General features: G+C 46.2%; 1 pseudogene; it reads left to right on the plus strand.

The window, feature by feature from the left end:
- The window catches only part of LOC135206544 (lysoplasmalogenase TMEM86A-like), a 153,668-nt pseudogene that overhangs the window by 69,553 nt on the left and 62,090 nt on the right, over positions 1-22,025 (plus strand).

The following is a 22,025-nucleotide window of genomic DNA, read 5'->3' on the forward strand; positions in this document are numbered from 1 at the left end:
TCACCTTCTTACTTCGCAGAAACTTCAAATTCATAATTGCAATTTGAAGACTAGGATTGTGGCTCAAAATGCGAACTATTAAAAGGTAAGAAGTGATTACTAGTGTTCCCCATTGCAGTGGAGGGTGCGTCTGATCGGCTCTGTCTCGCTCTCAGGCCTAAGACCTCCTCTTTCAAGCTCCCAAGCCCAGGGGAGAAGGAATGTCGAAAGCCGTAAGGAGGTTTCAGAAGAATCCCCACCGGTCAGGCGTCCCCCTCGCAGGTTCTGTAGAGCGTCCCAGACTGCCAAGGATAGCCATTGAAAAGGCATCCTTAAAAAAGTGCGTCTCTTCATCTTACATCCGAAAAGACGAAGAATGTATATGTTTGGAGTTTGGATGATCTAGCGCGTTCTCTGAAAACTAAGAGAACACTGAGCAAGAGCCAGCCAAGCCAGGAAGCTTGCGTTCCAGCAAGCTAGCGTGAGCCACGTTCCAACAGCCAGCAGCGAGCCGCGTTCCAGCAAACAGACTAGCGCAAAGGCCGCCGTTGTTTCAAAAAAAAATACAACCAAACTGCGAGCCGCGTTCCAGCAACTGAGCGCGAGCCGCGTTCTAGAAAATTTTTCTTGGCGCAAGGCGCCTTCAAAGAGACGAAGCGCTAGCCTGGCGGCGAATGACGGCTAGAGCGAATGAAGCCTTATAGTAGAGTGGCAATCAGAACGATCCTTCCATTGAACGTTTCCGGGCAAGAGGCTCTTTCTAAAAGGGGTCTAGTAGGCGCTCGGAACTATCAGGGCGCACGGGACCTTCCACGCAAGCGGAACGTTCCAGGAGCGAGTCTCCTTTCTAGCGTGCGGAACATTCCAGGCGCGCGGAACTATCCAGGCGCTAGGCGCAAGGAGCCAGGCGCCAGATTATTCCAAATCTTCTTATGAAAGAGGAGAGGTCAGTCACGAGGCTCCTCTTTGAGTTTTTAACTTGAGCAACTTTCCCCTGGCAAAGGTGCAAGATGTCGCACAGGCGGCCGTTGCTTTTGTCAGAAGGATTCTGATACTAAGAGAAGCCATTTTTTTTTTATTATTCAGAAGACTCCTGTGTTTGGCAGTTCCTCTCAATGTGGACTCTCTTTCATTCATGCTCTTCCCTCGTTATGAAGGGTCAAGAGCTTTGGGAGTTTTCTTATAAGAATATCATTGACGTTTGGGTATCATGGCGGATAGGAAATATCTTCTTCCTCCGTAAACCCTACAGATGAACAGGCATTCTGTCTCTTCCGCGATTTATGAGGAAATCACGAAGATTTAAAGAGTTCCTGGATTAACTTCCTTCCTTAAGGAGATATATATACTCTTTCTATCGTTCTATTAACGAAAAGAACAAAGATAGTTAAAATTTTGCCTTTCTCTATCTGCCTCGGCAGGGAAAGAAGGTAGTAGAGTATCTGCTGTATGAGAATACGATACGGCAAATAGCACATACCGTTAGTTACTTCTTGCTGAGCAACTCAATTACCAGTATCCTTCCAGGAATTTCCTAGGAAGGACTACGCTTAAAAGGGATTGTTAAGACAACACCTACTTAGCTTCTAGATTTATCGAAGTCTTGTTTCGCGAAATAAATATGCATTAATAAGACTTCCTGAAGTTTCTATAATAATTTTAGAAGATTCCTTTATTTAATGGAGTAGCTGGCAAACCTCTGGAAGAGTAAGGCCAGATGGCTAACGGAGACTGCTATCGCATAATCGCTTAGACCAACGCAGTACCATGTAGGTGTCGGTCATGATTGGTCGGTAACATGTCTCTCCTGCGGGATGGAAATAACTAACCGTGTCTTTCCCCTACATCGCGGTTTTAGCCTTGGATTGAAGGGGATAGTTAAGCAAACATAAATAAAATTTTGTCTGCCTTTTGCTAAGAAGCTTTCAATAAGAGATATTACAACATTTCAATGCTGTTTACCGTAGGTAACATTATTAAAGGATTCTAACGCAGCGGAACTCTATATTATATAATGCTCTCATGCTTACGAAAGCATGGCTTATTAGAGTACATGCTTAGTGAAAAGATGAATGTAGTAGAGAATTCACTTTAAGACTACGGTTATGGTCAAGTCTTATGGACATACCGAGGTTAACTACAGAATTCCTAGTATCCTTACAAAGTTTTCCTAGATTAATGCTGTTTACCACATGTGACAGTATTATAAAGGATTCTAATACGGCAGAGCACGATATAATATGATTCTCTCATCCTTTCGAGAAACGCACACAACCTTTTTAGAATCGGATTTTGCTCAAGAGAGGATGGGTGAGTCGGATGGAAAACATTCTCTTAGTGGCAGAAGTTGTTTCCCTGAATGGACTAAACTACGTATATAAAGTTTTTTCCTACTAAGAACGGAATTAACATGTGAAGGATGTCGGGTACCATAAAGGCACAGATGTTCTGGCACATAACCTAAAAAGAACTAGAAGGAAGCGCCAGCCTGGTGCAAAGCGTCAGAAGAGCCAGCCTGGGCGCAAATTGCGCCAGAAGCACCATCCAAGATATTTTCTGGTTTTAGCGAGTTATTAACCTAAGAGTCCAGTAGCCTCTCGGACAGCAGGCTCGATAACGGCAAGATTCGTTCCTGATTTCGTTACCCATTTAATCGGAAAGAGTCTTTTACAAGGAATGATGAAATTATTTATTTCATACAATCAACTTACCTGTCAGATATATACATAGCTAAGACTCCGTCGTCCCCGACAGAAATTCAAATTTCGCGCCACTCGCTACAGGTAGGTCAGGTGATCTACCGGCCTGCCCTGGGCGGCAGGACTAGGAACCATCCCCGTTTTCTATCATATTTTCTCTGTCGCCGGTGGTATCAACATTGTTGCTATTACCTCCTGACTTATTTATTCATATTTCATCCTTTGATCATCGTTTTCGGCTTTTGGTGACGTATCTGGATCGTGTTTTTGGCATTCGCTACTGTGGACTGTTTTTGGAATAACTCTTTGGATTTTTTCTCAGTATGTCTGATTCAAATGTGAGTGTGAGAATGTGTGAATGTAGGCTGCAGGGTGAGGATACCGAAAGCTTCGGTGATCCTCACACTGTATGCCGTAAATGTAGGGGGTTTGGGTTTCAGTGTTCTGCTATTAATACTTGTAAGGAATGCGAGGGATTGAATGCAGAAGAGTGGAAGACTTTGACTTCTTATTTGAAGAAGTTAGAGAGGGATAGAGTTAGACGGCTGAAAGGTGTGAGTTCAACCGGCCTATTGAGCCTTTCACGGATAATTCTAATCTACTGATGTAGATTCTCCCTATGTATCTCATTCTCAGAGTGCTTTTTCGGATTCGGCATCGGAAATCGCCAATCTGAAAGCTACAATTAGAGACATGAAGTCCAAGATGGCTGACTTCAAGGTAGGCTAGTGAAGTGGAGCATTTCAGTGAATGAGTTCTCCCAGTGTTGTGGAGGGGGCGTTTGATCGTCCCTGCGACGCTCCCAGGCCTAGACCTCTTCCAAGCTCCCATGCCCAGAGGAGAAGGAAAGTCGAAAGCCTTAAGGAGGTCGTGGGGAATCCCCAACGGTCAGACGTCCCTTCAGCTAGCTCTGCTTCGTGGCAGGGCGGCTCAAGGGCGCTATAGAAAAAGCGTCCTTCGCGAGTGTTTCTCGTCCTCTCCCTCTCCCTCACCTAAACGAGGGTGGAAGGAGTCGAACTTGTCGAGACCGCTGAAGCGTCATATGAAGCCTGACATAGATTCTAGCCCAGAGCGCATCTCAGATGACGCTCCGTCTTCTATTAAGAAAGCGAAGGTGGCGTCAGCGTCACCTGACGTGTACGCGGAAGTACCCCTTTCATTCTTCTCCCCCGAGTGATGACGAAAGGCGTCATGCACTGGACGTGGGAGAAGCGTCAAGAAAGATAATTATGGCAGTTCAAGAGCAACTGTCATCTCTAGTGGGAGTTTTAGCGCCCCGTCGGAAGGACGTGACGCTTCAATTAAGAAGTCTCGTTCTCTCTCACCTGCTCAACGAGAAGCGTCAGACAGACGTGAAGCTGCTAAACGTCTTGCAGAAGCTTCGAGTTCGAGAGCGAGAACGGGGGCTTACGAGAGTTTCGTAACGCCAGAGAGACGTAAGACGTCTTTTAGACGTGAAGCGTCATTGAAAGCGGATCTTAGACGTGACGCTTCCGTCCAAAATATTGTGACCCGCCAAGTAGGACGCCTTTGGAGAGCGGAGCGTCTTCCAGGCGCGAAGCGTCATCAAGACGTCAGCAAGAGACGTCAGCCAGGACGCTGGCCGAACGGGAAAGCGTCTTCTAAATTTCAAGAGAAGCCGGAGCTTGTGACGCCTTCCAAGTCTATTAGAGCGGGAAAGAGGAAGGATTATCTTATTCCCTTAGCCCCTCTCCTATTAGGAGTTGTCTCCTCCAGAAGAGGAACGTTCGGAAAGGAGAACGGAGACTCATGTAGATCCCGAGTTGGAGGAAAACGGAGATGAATATCAGGAAGAGAGGGTCTGTCTAACTATAAGGTTTTGACTACCCTGCTTCTTGAGGAGTATGGAGACGAGTTGACTCCTGCCGCTCCTCCTTCTCGCGCTCGCTCTTTTCCAGTGCTAAGACGAAGAAGCCTTCGTCTTTTCTCAAAATGAAACCCACCATTTCGATGAAGAGGGCATTACAATCCTTAGACTCATGGATGAAGTCTAAGAAAGACTTAGTGAGAACAGTCTTCTGCATGCCTCCAGCAAGATTAGCTGGGAAAAGAGGCATCTGGTATCAGACGGGAGAGAATATGGGTATTGCTCTCCCTTCTACAACGGAAGCAGATTTTTCGACCTTAGTTGACGCTTCACGTCGACAAAGTCTCAATTCAGCACGAATTACGTGGGAATTTCGGAACTGGATCATCTCCTCAAGGGACTCTTCATGTATTGGAAGTCTTCAACTTCTTAGATTGGTCCCTGGGGTGATGTCCAAGAAAGCCCATGATTCGGAAGGAATCGAACCTGAAGCCCTGTTATGCATATTGTCTTGTATTGACAAAGCGGTACAGGATGGATCTTTTGAAATCTCCTCATTGTTTGGAGCAGGTCTTTTAAAGAAAAGGACTGTATATGGCGCCTTCTTAACAAAGGCAGTCTCTCATGCTCAGAGGGCAGTCTTACTGTATTCGCCTCTATCTGACTTTTTGTTGCCTTCTCAAGTTAGTAAAGGACATTGCGCATTCTTTAACTGAGAAGGCGACTCAGATCTTCTGACGCAGTCAGCAAGAAAGAAGAAACCTGTTTCTGCATCGGACAAGAAGGACCTAGTACATCGGTGCAGCCCTTTCGAGGTGGTCCGTCCTCCAGACCTCCCACAAGAAGGAAGGCTCCGGAGAAGAGAGGTAGATCTGCCTTTCGTCCCTTTAAAAAGGGAAAATGAAGATTCTCTCCTCCAAGCACCAGTAGGTGCCAGGCTCCTGGGATTTGTGGAAGCCTGGACACTGATAAACGCAGACGCGTCTTCTTTGCGATCTTAAGGAAGGGATATCGTATCCCTTTCCTGACACTCCTCCCCTAACGTCAATACCAAGGGAACTATCAGCCAAGTACAAGGATCCTGTGCTGAGGGATACTCTTCGATCGATGGTGGAACAAATGTGGGACAAGAGAGCGATAGAACTGGTACGGGATCAAAACTCCCCGGGGTTTTACAATCGCCTTTTTCTGGTTGCGAAAGCCTCGGGAGGCTGGAGACCAGTACTGGACGTCAGCTCTCTGAACAAATTTGTTCAGAAGGAGAAGTTCTCCATGGAGACTTCTGCTTCAGTCCTAGCGTCATTACGACAAAGAGATTGGATGGTGTCTCTAGATCTCCAGGACGCCTACTTTCACGTCCCGATCCACCCTTCATCGAAGAAGTACCTCCGTTTCATGACGGGGGGAAGGATCTTTCAGTTCAGAGCCTTGTGTTTCGGCCTGTCCACAGCTCCTCAGGTCTTCACAAGCCTGATGAAGAATGTGGCGGGGGTTTGTTTCTTCACCTCAAAGGAGTAAATGTCTCTCTGTATCTGGACGACTGGCTCATCAGGGCCAGATCCAGAGAGACAGTGCTTGGAGGACCTAAAGTTAACTCTAGATTTGATGCAAAGCGTTGGGATTGCTCGTGAACCTCGAGAAGTCTCAGCTGACCCCAGACAGGACCTAGTCTATCTGGGATTCGGATGGATTCTCGGGTGTTTTGAGTATTTCCTTCGCAAGAGAGAATCACAAAGGTTTGCGGATTGTCTCTCTCTTCTTAGGGAAGCAACATACGTCGGCGAGGGAATGGGTTGAGCCTTCTAGGGACGCTTTCCTCGCTAGAACAGTTCTTCCCACTAGGAAGAACTTCATTTACGTCCGCTTCAATTCTTCCTCAAGAAGTCTTGGAGCTGGAAAACCGGACAACTTTCGGACGTTTTTCCTCCATTCCAGTGGAGATAAAGTCGCACCTAGAGTGGTGGTTGCCCCCTCTGGAAGAGAACAAAGGGATCTCTCTAAAAACACAGAACCCAGACCTAGTGTTTACTCCGACGCGTCGGAGAAAGGTTGGGGAGCGCATTAGGCTCAGAAGAGGTGTCAGGCACCTGGGAACCAGCACAGGTGACTTGGCACATAAACTGCAAAGAGCTCTTCGCCGTACATCTGGCTTTGAAGAGCCTAGAACCTCTGGTGTCAAACAAGGTAGTGCAAGTAAACGTTGACAACACCACCGCACTTGCCTACTTCGAAACAGGGAGACGCACTCCTCGTTCCTTTACGAGCTGACGAGAGACCTATTACTTTGGACGTCTCACAGGAAACATCTCCCTACTGACAAGGTTCGTACAGGGAGTAAAGAATGTGGAGGGCGGACAGGCTCAGCAGGAGGAACCAGGTCCTTCATACAGAATGGACACTACACGAGGAAGTGTGTCTCGATCTCTGGTCTCTGTGGGGACTCCTCATGTGGATCTCTTCGCAACATTCATTCAAAAAGGCTCCCAGTTTTTTGCTCGGTCGTGGAAGATCCAAGAGCACTTATGGTAGACGCCTTCCTGCTAAATTGGTCTCGAGTAGACGTTTATGCTTTTCCCCCATTCAAAATCCTGGGTTAGTAATGAAAAAGTTTGTGGCGTCAAAGGAGACGAGGATGACGTTAATAGCCCCCTTTTGGCCGGCCCAGGAATGGTTCACGGAGGTGGTAGAGTGGATCGTAGACTTTCCAAGATCCCTACCAAGAAGACGGATCTTCTCAGACAACCACACTTCAAGAGGTACCCATCAAAACCTCCCCGCTCCTCGCTCTGACTGCCTTTCGACTATCGAAAGACTTGTCAGAGCGAGAGGCTTTTCTCGCGAAGTGGCAAGCGCGATCGCTGAGAGCACGCAGAACCTCCACTCGAACGAAATATACCAATCGAAGTGGGAGGTATTTAGAAGGTGGTGTAGATCCAAGAAGTTGTCCTCCTCCACTACCTCTATAGCGGAAATTGCTGATTTCCTGCTATTCCTGAGAGAAAAATCTCATCCTAGCCGTATCCACAATAAAGGGATACAGAAGTATGCTCTCGGCTGTATTCAGGAACAGAGGATTAGATCTGGCAAATAATAAAGATCTCCACGATCTCATAAGGTCTTTGAAACTTCAAAGTCCTAAGGAACCAGTACCTCCGAACTGGAACCTAGACGTATTTCTCAAGTATCTGTCATCGGAAAGATTCGAACCTCCTCATTTGGCATCGTTTAGAGACATAACCAGAAAATGCCTATTCCTATTATCTTTAGCTACGGCAAAGAGAATTAGTGGAATTACATGCTCTGCAGGATAAAGTAGGATTCAAGGGAGACTCGGCTATTTGCTCGTTTTAAGACCCTGTTTTTAGCGAAAAACGAGAATCCCACGAATGCCCTGGCCCAAGTCATTCGAAGTCAAAGGAATGTCGAGTCTCGTAGGCAGAGAAGCAGAGAGGTCTCTATGCCCTGTTATAGCTCTGAAGTTCTACCTTCAGAGAAAGCATCAGATGGGAGGCTCTAGACAAAGGTCTTTGGTGCGTCGGTAAAAAAAGACCCCACAGACTGATGTCCAAGAATGCGCTGGCATTCTTTGTAAGAAACGTCATTACAGACGCTCATAAGGTCTGTCCTGACGAACAGTTACAACTATTGAGAGTAAAAGCTCATGAGTAAGAGCTGTAGCGACGTCTCTCTCGTTTTATAAGAATATGTCGCTTAAAAACATCATAGATACGACATTTTGGAGATGCAACTCAGTATTTGCATCTCATTACTTGAAAGACGTTCGTGTGACATATGAGAAGTGTTTTTCTCTAGGTCCTTTCGTATCGGCGGATACGATCTGGGTACGGGAGCCGACCACCTCCTTAAATGTATATACTTTTCTTCTTTTTGGATATGGTCTGGAGTCTCTTCGAACAATGGAGGACTTGGTTTAGCACGGGCGGCCGTCTATGTTGTTCAGTAAGAGACGCTTGTCATATCCAATTAGATGAGTATAATTTTTTTTTGAAAATTATGTATGTGTGTGTAGTGGTTTTGAGTTACGGTTTGTTGTGACGAGTTAGGGGAAATAACTCTGAAACAATCCTTATTCTAACATATGGTTAGGATCAGGTGGTCGGGATTGGTTGTGTGCTCCTTCATATGTGTATTGTCATATAAGTGGATCAGCACCCATTGACAAAGTCCTTTTAGGCTCTGCCGAGTAAGCGGATAAGACCCCATCGGCAGACCCACAAGAACTCTTGGCCATAGATCATATATCTCGCTAAAGTTTCTTGAGGTGATGCAGACTACTGGGCAAACACCCACGAAGTCTACCACCTATCAGGTAGGAACCAAGGTTTTATTTATACCTACAACATATGTTGTTTATCCTGTCTATTTCCTATAGAAGCTGTCTTTTACCCCTCCACCGAAGGGTGCCAATCAGCTATGTATATATCTGACAGGTAAGTTGATTGTATGAAAATGATATTGTTTATGTTACAATAAAGTTTCATACATACTTACCTGGCAGATATATACAATTAAAGGCCCACCCAGCCTCCCCTCAGCGCAGGAGACAGGTGGAAGAGAGAAATATGATAGAAAACGGGGATGGTTCCTAGTCCTGCCGCCCAGGGCAGGCCGGTAGATCACCTGACCTACCTGTAGCGAGTGGCGCGAAATTTGAATTTCTGTCGGGGGACGACGGAGTCTTAGCTATGTATATATCTGCCAGGTAGTATGTATGAAACTTTATTGTAACATAAAACAAAAAAAAAAATATCATTTTTTAATCACTTAGGCCAATTCCACGACTCTCTCATATCGCAAAGAGCATCGAGAATCTTTTTTTTTTACCGCCCCTGTTCGCGTTAACAAAGAGACCTATTTGGGAACGACACGGAACGTAACGATCCTCAAGAGGTTCGATGCAAAATTTTGCATGTCCTGTGAACCTTCTCGATCGAAGATAATAACTGTTAACGTATGTCTAACATTTATTGAAAAGAGTTGTGAGAACCTGCGAAAGTCTTCTTCATAGATCTCTTTGCAAGGTAGAAGACGAACAGGCTTCCTATAGACTGCTTCCTTTTTCCTCGAACCAAGAGAGTAGCAATATACACATCTTTAATTTAAAGAAGGGGAATAAACTTTGAGTCCTTTTTTTCCCTAGTTTATAAATTCTTCAACAGATATTAAGATAAATGGGCATCAAAGGAAGAGAGGATGAATGCCTCATTTTGGCCTTAGAGAGGTTGGATTCACAGAAGTCACGTTTCTTCTCACAGCATGTTTTCGTAAGGCTTTTCCAAGAGTAATCTGGATATTCTATCAGAATATTATAAATAGACCGAAAACTCTCCACCTCTGAGTCTGTCCGCGTGCAGACTACCAGAAGTGGACATGAATAGAGGATTTTTCAGGTAAATGACAATATCCATGGTAAGACATAAAGAATTGCTGCAGATCGTGCTTAGATGGAAATGAGGAAACTGTCCTCTTCCGATACCTCTGTGAACCACATAGCAAGGTTTTTTCTTCACTTTCAGAGGGAAGAATCACCTATGTATATATGCTATCAAAGAACGCAGTAAAGCTATACTTTTGTCTCTAAAACAAAGGGAATTAGAGATAACAGAGGATGATCTTCGGGACCTTATACGATACCGTGGGGGGGGCAATACGACAAGAGTAGGAATATCATGTACTGTTCGAATGGGATCTTAGTTTTTGCCCACAGATTCCGTGTTCCGACAAAATGGAACTGCTCCCTCATCAAACTTCTTTGAGAAAGTTTATGAGGAATTCTTTGTTTCTCTTAGCCCTAAACGACCAAGAAGACAAGTAATTTTTTGTTTTGCATGGAAAAATCTCGCATCAGATTCAGTGGAGACTCGGCAATGGGTTCTTGCCAGAATAGTATGTCTGGCAAAAGAACTAAAAACCCTCTATTCCTGACGCAACGCTTTCAGATAGAAGTTTCGTTGCCCAGGCAGGGTACTTACATTTTCATCTACAGAAGAAGAGATGGTTTAAACGTTTGCCCACAGAGTCTTTGGGGTGAGATGAGGGCTCGAAATGCTTCCCAGAAGGTATTCAGAAGGATACAATAAGAGCTAGAAATCAGGTTCCGCCCAATTTCAGCTGCGGAGTCTCCTTCGACTTCCAGACTCCTTCCCTTCCTTCAGGCAAGGATAGGAAGATTCTGCAATGAGGAACCTCATCAACATGTAAGAAGAGATCTCGTTAGCAAAGGAAGTATTCACGAAGGATCCTCCTCGGAGGAAGACTCTTCTCTCTCGTATTGTTAGATATCCTGTCGTCTACTGGATGTAGATGACTACAATCACCTCCCCTTGCCAGGGGCCAAAGCTCAAAGGGGAAGAATTTCTTCCACCCTTCTCCAGTCTCCTGATAAACTATGTGGTTGTTCAGGACTCTCGGACAATGTAGCGCCAGCCAGGCGCCAAATTCCAATACAGGCGAAAAACGCCAGAGGCGGACAGTTCCAAGGAACTCTGTCATGGTCGGATACTGAGAAGGAGCGGGCCTCCAACCTGGCGCATAACCTGGCGCAATGCGCCAGAGGCAAACAAATCGGACAGATATAAGAGTGTCCGATGTGGACATCGCCAGACAGCCTAGAGACTCTTCCAAGCTCGAAGCTCCAGCAAGTGTGGAGGAGCCAAGCCAGGCGCAAGGCGCCAGCCAGGCTCTAGGAGCCAGCTAGGCTCTAGAAGCCGGCAGGCGCCATCCAGTGCCACGCTCCTTCAAGGCTAGCTCCAGTCAGGATTGAGGATCCATCCAGGCGCAAGGCTCCTTCCAGTAAAGCAGAAACCTAAAGCTCTGTCATGTAAAGAGGGGCTAAGTGCCCATTGATATGATACAGGTAAGGCTCTGCCATGTAAGTGGGTCAGCACCCATTGGCACGATCCGAGAAGGCTCTGTCGTGTAAGCGGGCTAGCCCCCATTGACATGATCCAGAAGGGTTTGTCAGTCATAGGTCCCTACCTCGCTGAAACTCTTGAGGCATGCAGACTCATAGACAGTAATCATTGAAGTCTTCTGCCAGGCTCCAGGCGCCTTCCAGGCGCAAGGCGCCAGCCAGACGCAAGGCTCCAGCCAGACGCAAGGCTCCAGCCAGGCGCCAGGCGCTAGCCAGGAGGGAGGAGCCAGCCAGGCGCGAGGCACCAGCCAGGCGCGAGGCGCCATCCAGGCGCGAGGCTCCAGCCAGGCTCTAGGCGCCATTCAGGCGCAAGGCTCCAGCCAGGCGCGAGGCGCTAGACAGGCGCTAAGCGCCTGCCAGGCACGAAGCGCTAGCCAGGCTCCAGGCTTCACCCAGAAGAGATTTATACAAAGAACGCCCTGGCCTTTTTGAGAAAATGTGATCTCCTAAGCACTTGATAAGCATTGATGATTCCTTCAAACAGCTGAGAATTAAAAGTGCATGAAGTGCGAGCTTTTCCGAATTCTGGTTCTTTCTCCCTTAACAATATGTCATAAGGACATATTAGCTGTCACATACGGGTGAATGCAAACTCTGTGTTGACTTCCCATTATCCGAAGGATGTCAAGATAACCTACGAGAGATCCTTCTCTCTTGGTTGATACGTGTCTGCGATACATTGCTGGGATAGGGAGCCGATACTGATCCTTAACTAGTGAGTTAAATTTTATTTAACGTTGTGTTTTTTTCTTTGGGTTGTTTGAAAGGAGTTTGGGGATAACTCTTTTCAACTTAAGCACTAACCCTCGTGTTAGGATCAGGTGATCGGGATCGGTGTTGTGCTCCTTAATTATGCCACTAGGCATAGGCGTATTGTCATGTAAGAGGTTCTGTCGAGTAAATGGATAAGACCCCATCGACAGAGTCACAAGAACTCTTAGCCATAGGTCACATCCTCGCTGAGGCTCTTGAGGCGAAGCAGATTCCTAGGCATTAGCCATGGAATCTTCCGCCTGAAAAAGTAGGGAACCAAGGTTTTATTTATTTATTACCTACAATGTATGATTTTTACCTGTCTATTCAGTAAATAGTGTCTCTTACCCACCACCAAGGGTGTCAATCAGCTAAGTATATATCTGCCGGGGAAGAAAGTTGCATGTACAAAAATGATATTGTTAGAATACAATAAAGTTTTTGTACATACTTACCGGCAGATATATACGATGAATGGCCCACCCAGCCTCCCCCTCAGGAGACAGGTGGAAGAGAAAATTTGGTTCTAGAACGGGAATGGTTCCTATTCTTGCCACCCAGCGCAGTGGGGTAGATCACCTGACCTACCTGCAGCGTGTGCCGCGAAATTCGAATTTCTGTCGGACGTCAGAGACATAAGCTAAGTATATATCTGCCAGGGTAAGTATGTACAAACTTTATTGTATTCTAACAATATCATTTTAAGAAAATAGTATGTATCAATTATTGTTCCAACAACATAAAAAAAAATAAACTATCAAATCAGCAAGTTCAGACAGATCAAGGAATATGTTTGCCATATTTTTTGCTTTGTCTGATTTATTATACTGTATTTTCATTACTAGTTTAGTTGACTATGATTAACATCAAAATTTTTTGAAAGTTAAATTGTATTTTTCCTAACTATACAAACCTAAGGTCCTTTACATAAGGAATTACTTTCAGCGTAGCTGGAATTACGGCCTTTAAATTCTTGAACAAGGTGGTTATGGAGGAGTTAGGGAGCTCCATTTTGACAACATCTGTGTGAGAGAGAGAGAGAGAGAGAGAGAGAGGAGAGGAGAGAGAGAGAGAGAGAGAGAGAGAGAGTAATTGGTGGTTGGATGGTTAACGACTGAATTGGCTGTTGGTGCTGGGTTGTCTGCTGGTTGCTGTTTGGTTTATTGAGTTCTGTGTTTTCAGTGAGTTTTCAGGCAGTCTTTCTTGAGAGCTGGTGACAGTTAGTAGTGTCGGAAGCAGTTACAGTGTTCCCCCCGTATTCGCGGGGATGCTTACCAGACCCCCGTGAATAGTTTGAATCCGCGAATGTTTGGAACCCCTATAAAAGCGCTAAAAACAGCCTATTTCGTTAGTTAAAACTTAAGAAAAACCACTAAAAATTTTCATACTTGGTTTTCTTAATAGTTAAATCACAAAAGTGCATTTTATGATGAAATTGATCACAAAAACCAGGAATTTGTGGATATTTCTCATAGAAAAATATACCGCGAATAATGCAGGGAAACGTTCCCGAGAGAAATCTGCGAATGTGAGAGTCCGCGAATCCGGTAGAACGCGAATACGGGGGGTCCACTGTATTTGAAGGCAATGGGAGTTAGTGAGTTTTGTGTGTTATTGATTTGTTATGTGGTTGTTGTTAAGTTAGTGTTGTTTGCTTAGAGTTGTTGTGCCTGTGCTGTTGTGATTTTTTGTGTTGTTTGTGTAGTTGGTCTTTTGTTGTGTTGTTGATTTTGTTGTTATGTGTGAGGTTGTGGTTGTGTTCCTTGGTTGGTTGCTGTGTTGTTGGTTGTGGTTGTGTTCCTTGTTTGTTTGCTGTGTTGTTGAGCTGTGGTTGTGTTCCTTGGTTGTTGTTGTTATTGCGGTCCTTGGTTGTTGAGTTGTTGGTTGTAGTCCTTGGTTGTTGTGGTGTTATTGGTTGTGGTTCTTGGTGGTTGTTGTTGGTATCTTCTGTGACCTCAACCGGCGGACAGCACAGGATAGCCCTGAATATCTGGAGTTGGTAAGGACATGTTTTATTTTTTTGTTTTTGTTTTGTATAGGTGTAGGTCAATTGTCCTGCGAGTATTTTGTTGTGTAAAGAAGAAAGTGTGACTGAGAGTGGGTTTGGCAGCTGGATCGATTAGGTTAATGTGGGGAGGGTTTTGCCACTTGTTTTTTTTTAAGCTTGTGATCCCCGCCACATGGTTAGGCAGCACTACCGTTTGGTAGGCGGGTAGGCCCACATGCCTGGATGTAAACACTCCACTTTGCCTTTTGGGCCAGGTTTCAGATTGAGGGTGTGGCATGAGGTGAGCATGTATGTAAAGGACCTCAGGTTTGTATAGTAAGGAAAAATACAATTTACTTTCTAAAATTGTGATTTGTCCGACGTGACAGAATTTTTGGTCAGGTTTTGAATCCTTGTAGATTTTGCTAGACATTGAGGTGTGTTTTATTGTGGATGGTTTTAATTAATTTTTGGATTTTTACATTTTTTTATTTTTATGGGATTAAACTACTCTTAGGCATTTTAACTGCTACATTACATTAGAATGATTTAAATTACTAGTGGTATTGAAGATCTGTAAAGTCGCAATATCAGACAACTCAATAAAGGATTTAAGTATTGCTACTTCTTGGGGTCTTAAAACCAGTACCTAAACCAGTACCTCTCAGAAGCTCATGGTGAGGATGACAGGTACATCCTTGCTAGGAGTCTTAGAGAAGGTGTAATTCAAGAGGTCAGTTTCAGAAGCTGGTGCTCTGCTAAGGCCTAAGGATCTAATTGATCTCATTCTGTTTTTATGGGTGTTATGTTCATTTTGAATTGTTCGTCTTTAAACTATGCCAAAGAACTTTAATCAATTGGTCAAACAATCTTCTTAGCCATCATAGGAGATTAGATATGATTTGTATGATAAAATTAATTTGACATTTTTAGGAGAATAAATAATTTTTTCTTTTCTCTCTCTTTCTTTACAGCTAAAAAGCATTGGACCTAAATTGGTGCCATTCTTTAAGACAGTTGCCATTTACTTTGTCTTATTCATCCCTGTGGAGCAACCATCGATCTTCGCCATGGTCATCAAATGTCTGCCAATCCTCTCCCTCATTGCTTTTGTTTTACTACATGGCATGAGCCTCGGTGAAGAGTAAGATTCTCTCTCTCTCTCTCTCTCTCTCTCTCTCTCTCCTCTCTCTCTCTCTCTCTCTCTCTCTCTCTCTCTCTCTCTCCTCTCTCTCTCTCTCTCTCTCTCTCTCAGTATTTGAGGAGGTAATATCATATTTAATTATTTTCTCATGTTGGGATTTGTGTCATAGTTTATATTGTAAACTTGTTATCAAATGTTTATAATAGATATTTGTTCCTACACGTTATACAAACCACTGGTCCTTTACATAAGGAATTACTTTCAGCGCCAGCTGAACTCGTCGTAAGATTCATAACAAGGTAGTTAGGCAGTAACTGCTTGGCCAATGTTCAGGAGTCCTGCCCGACTGGATGTAAACATTCCACTTTGCTTTGATCGCCGTTAGGGTGCAGATGTGTTTGTTTACCTCTCTGCCCGCCTCCGTAGTGAGAACGTTCTACTATGTCCTTTTCGCTTTAGCTTTTTTCATTGTTTTATCTGTGTATTTCTGCCTGTGTTTTGTTTTGTATGTTTGTCTGATTCTGATATTCTTGCTAAATGCAAAACCCACGAGTCAGAGAAGCCCTTACGCCCCCATCCAACTGAGAATATGCCCTGGAGTGGGTGAAAGAAAAATGTGGTGTATTTTGCTCTAGCAAAGATGTGGATCCTCATGCCCTCTGCGCAAGATGCCAAGGGTTGTGAGTGTAATAGAGTACTAACTTGTGATACTTGTATCTCCTGGTCAGAGGAGTAGTGGGAGTGATACGAGAAGAGGGAGAAGCCACGTAAGTCAGCCAAGGTGTCGTTGGAAAGCTCTCCCTCTACACCGCCTGTTACAGACACGTCGTCTTCTCTCCTCCCCCCTCGTAAGCTTCCTTGCATGGCTCTCTCTCCTTTGGGGGACATGTCTCTCTCCGCCTCTTCACTCGATCTGTCAGGTGCAGAGGAAGGGGGGAGACATGCCGACCTGGAGTTGTATTCGGGGACTTCTGTCCTCCCAGGGGGAGGGGATCTTTCCTCCGCTGCAGCGAACAGGAACTCCCTCCTTTAACCCGACTGTTCCTTCTTCCTCAGGTTTGTCTGCCTCCGCGGGTGGGGATCTGCAGCAGGTATGGCGATCGCTGAGTCTTCCCGGCACTCCGAGCATCCAGGGACACCTTCAACATCTAGCTGCAGTCCCGTTTACGTTACGCAGGGGTGGAGTCGAGGACGACTACTACGGTTTCTACCCAGGGATATGCAGCACTACCTCACCTTGTCTACAACCAGCATGTGACGATGGTCACCCCCACTGCTGTGGTGCAGGCTCCAGTGCCACGCGTCTCCAAGGTGGAGTACTTCCCTCCTTCTCCCCCAGGGTTTGCTGTCCTTGCTCCACTGCCTGATTTTGAGTGCCCAAAGAGCTCACCCCTGGACTTACCGCCTGTTGCCGTCGCCATGCCTGCTGCCCGTCCCTGCCCGTGGAAGTGCTGCTGCTCCTTCAGTCGCTCCTGCCCAGGTGGAGCTTGTCCCCGCTGCCCCGGCAGCTGCCCCAGCTCTGTCCTGGATGGAGACCTGTCTGCTGCGTGAGGAAGCTGGCGAAGAAGTCAAAGAAGAGGAGAAAGGTGTCGTCGTCGTCTTCTTCCGCCTCTTCCCCTTCTACTTCCGAGGCCCACAGCCAAGGAAGAAGAAGGTGGCCTCGGGCCCCTGCCCTAAGAAGTCTCACACAGAGACTTCTAAGGGTCTGTCTCACCCCCCCTCCTTCCTCAGGGAAGAGAAAGACAGGGACCGTAAAGGTAGAGGTTCCACCTCTGGACCATGAACCGTCTCGGCCCGCTCGACCGAGTGTATGGTCACCTGTTGGTGACCGTGCAGCCAGAGTCCAGGAAGCTGAGTATGCTCACCGCCAGGACCCAGGCACGGAGCGAAGGATGATAAGAGTCGCTCAGGTGACTCTTGCCAGACCAGCGATCGCCCGCCGGTAACCAGGGTTAACGTGACGGTCCCCCCACCTGACCGACCGTACACGAGGTGAGGCCAGGAAGAGGCCCCCAGGTCCCCGGGAACAGCTTCGGCTGCTTCTGGAACTGTGGCACGTTGTGAGGACAGTGCTCGCTCTCACCGCATTAGTGGACGCTACATTCACCCGACCGTCAATCACACCAGCGTGATTCTCCGCACAGAGATCGCTGGTCCAGACCTGCAGCCCGATCACCACCGGGGGTAGGTGATCGCCTGCAGTCCTCCCACCTTACTAGTTCTGCTGGTAGGCAGGGTGGGAGTGTCAGGTCTACCTCACCTGTCCCTTCAACCTCCTCGGAATACACCGGGAGGAGTGAGGCAAACAGGAGTGATCGTGAGGAGTGCGCTCCTTACAGTCTAGTCATGAGGAGCCTATGAGCCCGGTTCGTTTTAGACCGCGACAGGTCATTAGAGGAGACCACGGTGGGTCTGGCGAGGTTCTTTCCTGCTGAAGGAAGAATGTCTCGGGAGGGACTTGGCCTGGATGGATTTGACGGTTTCATCGCCTCAGGACGCGGTCACCCCTGAGCTACAGAGGTCTTTTGCAGAGGTCATTGCGCTGATCCATCAGCACAATGACCTTGGGGAAGGATCGATGGTTGCCCCCTCTGACTGTTCATCTAGATTGGAGTCGTTCTTGGGGCCTAAGAAGGAACCCAGAGCATCTGTAGGGCTAACCCTGGTCTTCCTTGGCTATGGTGCGCTGGACCAGGTGAACGCTCTTGTCTCCAGACAGGGAGCTTCCCCCATTGTGGCGGGATCACAAGCTAGAAGAAAAAATTACAAGTGGCAAAACCCTCCCCACATTAACCTAATCGATCCAGCTGCCAAACCCCCCCACCCTCAGTCACACTTTTCTTCTTTACACAACAAAATACAGCAGGACAATTGACCTACACCTATACAAAAAACAAAAACAAACACAAAACATGTACTTACCAACTCCAGATATTCCAGGGCTATCCTGTGCTGTCCGCTAGTCGAGGTCACAGAGATACCAACAACAACAACCCACAACCAAATAACGCAACAACCAAGGACTACAACACAACAACCAAGGACCACAAACAACACAACAACAACAACCATGGAACACAACCACAACTCAACAACACAACAACCAACCAAGGAACACAACCACAACCTCACATATAACAACAAAACACAATAAAAGACCACTGCACAAACAACACAAAAATCACAACAGCACAGGCACAACAACTCCAAGCAAAACACTAACTTAAACAACACCAAATAACAACAAAAACACACAACTCGGCTGAATATCACTCCCTTCTCCAAAATGTTCCAGCACTACTATCTATCACCAGCTTTCACCAAAGACTGCCTGAAAACTCACTGAAAACACAGAACTCTAAACTTCAACAGCACCAGCAGACAGCCCAGAACCCACCAACAACCAATTCAGTCATTAACCATCCATACAGCAATTACACCCTCTCTCTCTCTCTCTCTCACACAGACGTTGTCAAATGGAACTCCATAACTCCTCCATACCATGGCACAACCTGCTGTGTCAACTGCATGTGGAACGGTACCACCAGAGTACATTCCTGTGTCTTCACGGCTGGCAGTTATCCACCATCTCTTGCGAGTGAGAGGCTTTTCTCGCCAAGCAGCAACAGAGATGCTGGATACCTCAGACAGTCCTCTGCAGCATTGTATACCAGGGAAAGTGGGCCATCTTCTGTGGTTGGTGTCGTAGGCCGGTCTCTCTCCACTCAGAGCCACTCTTCAACAGGTAGTGGATTTCCTAGTCTTTCTTCGCCGAGAAGAAGTCCTCTCTGTATCCACGGTTAAAGGATACAGAGCCACCCTGGCTCTAGTCTTTAAGCTGTGAGGAGTTGATATTTTTGAAATTTCCTCTTCCATGGAAATATCTCTCCTAATGAGGAGCTTTGAGAGGTCTTGCCCCACCCAGGTAATTCAGGCCCCCTGAGTGAGACGCGATTCTTGTCTTAAGTAAGGAGTTTGACTCGTAGACCTTACAAGCCCCTCCGGGAGTCATCAGACAGGGATCTGACCCTTAAGACCGTCTTTCTGCTGGCCCTGGCATCGGCGAAGAGAGTAGGGGAACTTCATGTCTTTTCCTTCAAAGTTAGACACTCGAGGGGATGGGGATCAGTTACGCCCGATTTCGTCCTGGATTTTGTAGCGAAGACTCGGAACCTTCGGTCTCTGACGTCAGGTTCAAGTCCTTCACGATCCCCTCCCTAGAGGACTTTATAGGTAATGATGCGGAAGAGATGGTACTTTATCCTGTTAGAGTGCTACGGCACTACCTGAAGAGAACTCGACACCTCAGGCTTGAGTGTCGACGCCTCTTCGTTAGCACTGGGGTGACCAAGAAAGAAGTGTCCAAGAACACTATTTCTTTCTGGCTTCGTGAGGTAATCAGGAAAGCGTACGACTTCGAAAGGAATGCCGACACCAGTACCTTTCGTCCGAGAGCCCACGAAGTTAGAGGTATTGGTCCCACCCTTGCATTCCGCAAGAACTTGTCAGTTGCACAGGTGTGTGGCCCAACCAGACCACCTTCACCTCCTTCTTCCTTCGGGATGTGGCGGGATCATAAGCTTAAAAACAAGTAGGTAAATCCTCTCCCCCATAAACTTAATCAATCCAGCTTCCACTCACACTCAGTCACACTTTCCTCTTTACACTACAAAATAGTACACGCACGACAATTGACCTATACCTGCACACAGAACAAAAAAACACAAACACATGTACTCACCCAACTGCAGATGCTCAGGGCTATGCTGTGCTGTGCTGTCTGCTGGTCGAGGTTGCAGAGATACCAACAACAACAAAGACAACAACCGAGAACCACAACCCACAACCCAACAACACAACCCAACCCAAGGACCACAACTCAACAACACAACAACAGACAAGGAATACAATCCACAACAAAAGACCACTGCACAATCACCAACACAATAAAAAACAACAACACAAAAGGCAACACACACACCCACTAACAACACTAAGGAATCACAACAGCTCACCAACAACAGCCCTCAACCACTCATAACCACACCAGAAAACCACAACAGCCTCCAACACAACAACCACCCTCTACCAAAACCAATTCACATACAACCCAACAGGAACTCACAAGCACAACAAATCCAACAGCACAGGCACAACTCCAAAGCAAATAATATCAACTTAACAACAACTAAACAACAAATCAATAAAACACAAAACTTACCTGACTTTCAATGCCTTCAATAGACTGCTGCTGACACTACTGACTATCACAGGCTCTCACCCAAGACTCAAGGCTCACCAAAGACTGACTCAAAACTCTCATGCTCTAACAACTAACTCCAACTGCACCAGCAGACAACCCAGAACTCACCAACAGCCAATTCAATCGTTAACCATCCAACTACCAATTTCTCTCTCTCTCTCTCTCTCTCTCTCTCTCGGACGTTGTCAAATGGAACTCCCATAACTCCTTCATTTCCTTTCCGTTACATTTGACAATGTCTCCTTACACTCACAACACCCACACTAAATAGCCTTCCGCAACACACACGAATGCTCTGACGTTTGAGGGCCCTCATACACACTCTCACGTTACACCGCCATCCACTTCTCCTAGATCACTTCTAGTCAGACTCCCATTACCATCCCCCTCACCACTATCCTCCAAAATCCCACTCACTATCTCATGTACCCCTTCAACTCATGTCCCAATATCTCTCGTACCTCTGCCACCAAACCACTTTCCTCATTTACACACCTGCCAAACTCCCGAAGAGACTCATTCATGCTGCCAACCACATCTTTACCACCTGATTCCCTTCCTGTGAAACTTCACTAAACCCTGACAAATTCAAACCCACACACGCTATATGTATCATTCCTCCCCTCAAAGTCATCCGTATTACATGCCTTATCCACCATTTTTACCCTAACACTAACCCCTCTATCATGCAGCTCATGTTTCTCCCTTTCATTCTCTTTCCTTACCTTCTTCGCTTTCTTCCGTACTCAACCAATACTAACTGCCGATCTCCCAGACCCATTTGCTCACTGATGCTTGGATCACATTTATTCACTTTCAACCACTCACCCTCTTAATGAGAGAATGCCTGATAAAGTCATTGGGCTTCCGCACGGCATATCATTTCCCGTGCTGAAGCGTGGTGACGGCAAGAGGGCTCTTGAACTGGGGAATTTTTGTTTTTTTCCTCAGTTTGACTCTAAATTTCTCTCATCCTATTTCTATTACTTATAATTGTTCATTCTTCTTCATATTTATCAACTTTCTTCAACCTTGCTGTCAAAACTCTTACCATTTCACTGTCCAGATGTTTTTTTTAGGGGACATCATATTCTGGATTGGAAATTTTTTTCAAAATCAATTGTGGGAGCTGTGTGGTCTTGCCAACTACCTGATAAATGTTTGGACACCTTGGAATGTCAGTATTTCCATACTGGCATGCGGGACTATTCTCGTACCAAAACTTGGCCTTCGGATTCCAGGGGTTGGCTGGTTTCATATAGATAGGACTCTCGGCATTCTGTCCGGTTTGCCTGCCACTATGATTAAAGTGGGGATGATTGTATTCCTGTAATGCTCTCAGTCCCATCAAGCGGGTTTGGCATACACTTGAGCCACTCTAATCATAGTGGTACCATCCCTTTGTGGTAGGGTAGGAGTGGACATTTGGGAAGCAGCT

Source organism: Macrobrachium nipponense, chromosome 31, assembly GCF_015104395.2.
Source record: "Macrobrachium nipponense isolate FS-2020 chromosome 31, ASM1510439v2, whole genome shotgun sequence".
Taxonomy (NCBI): Eukaryota; Metazoa; Arthropoda; class Malacostraca; order Decapoda; family Palaemonidae; genus Macrobrachium; species Macrobrachium nipponense.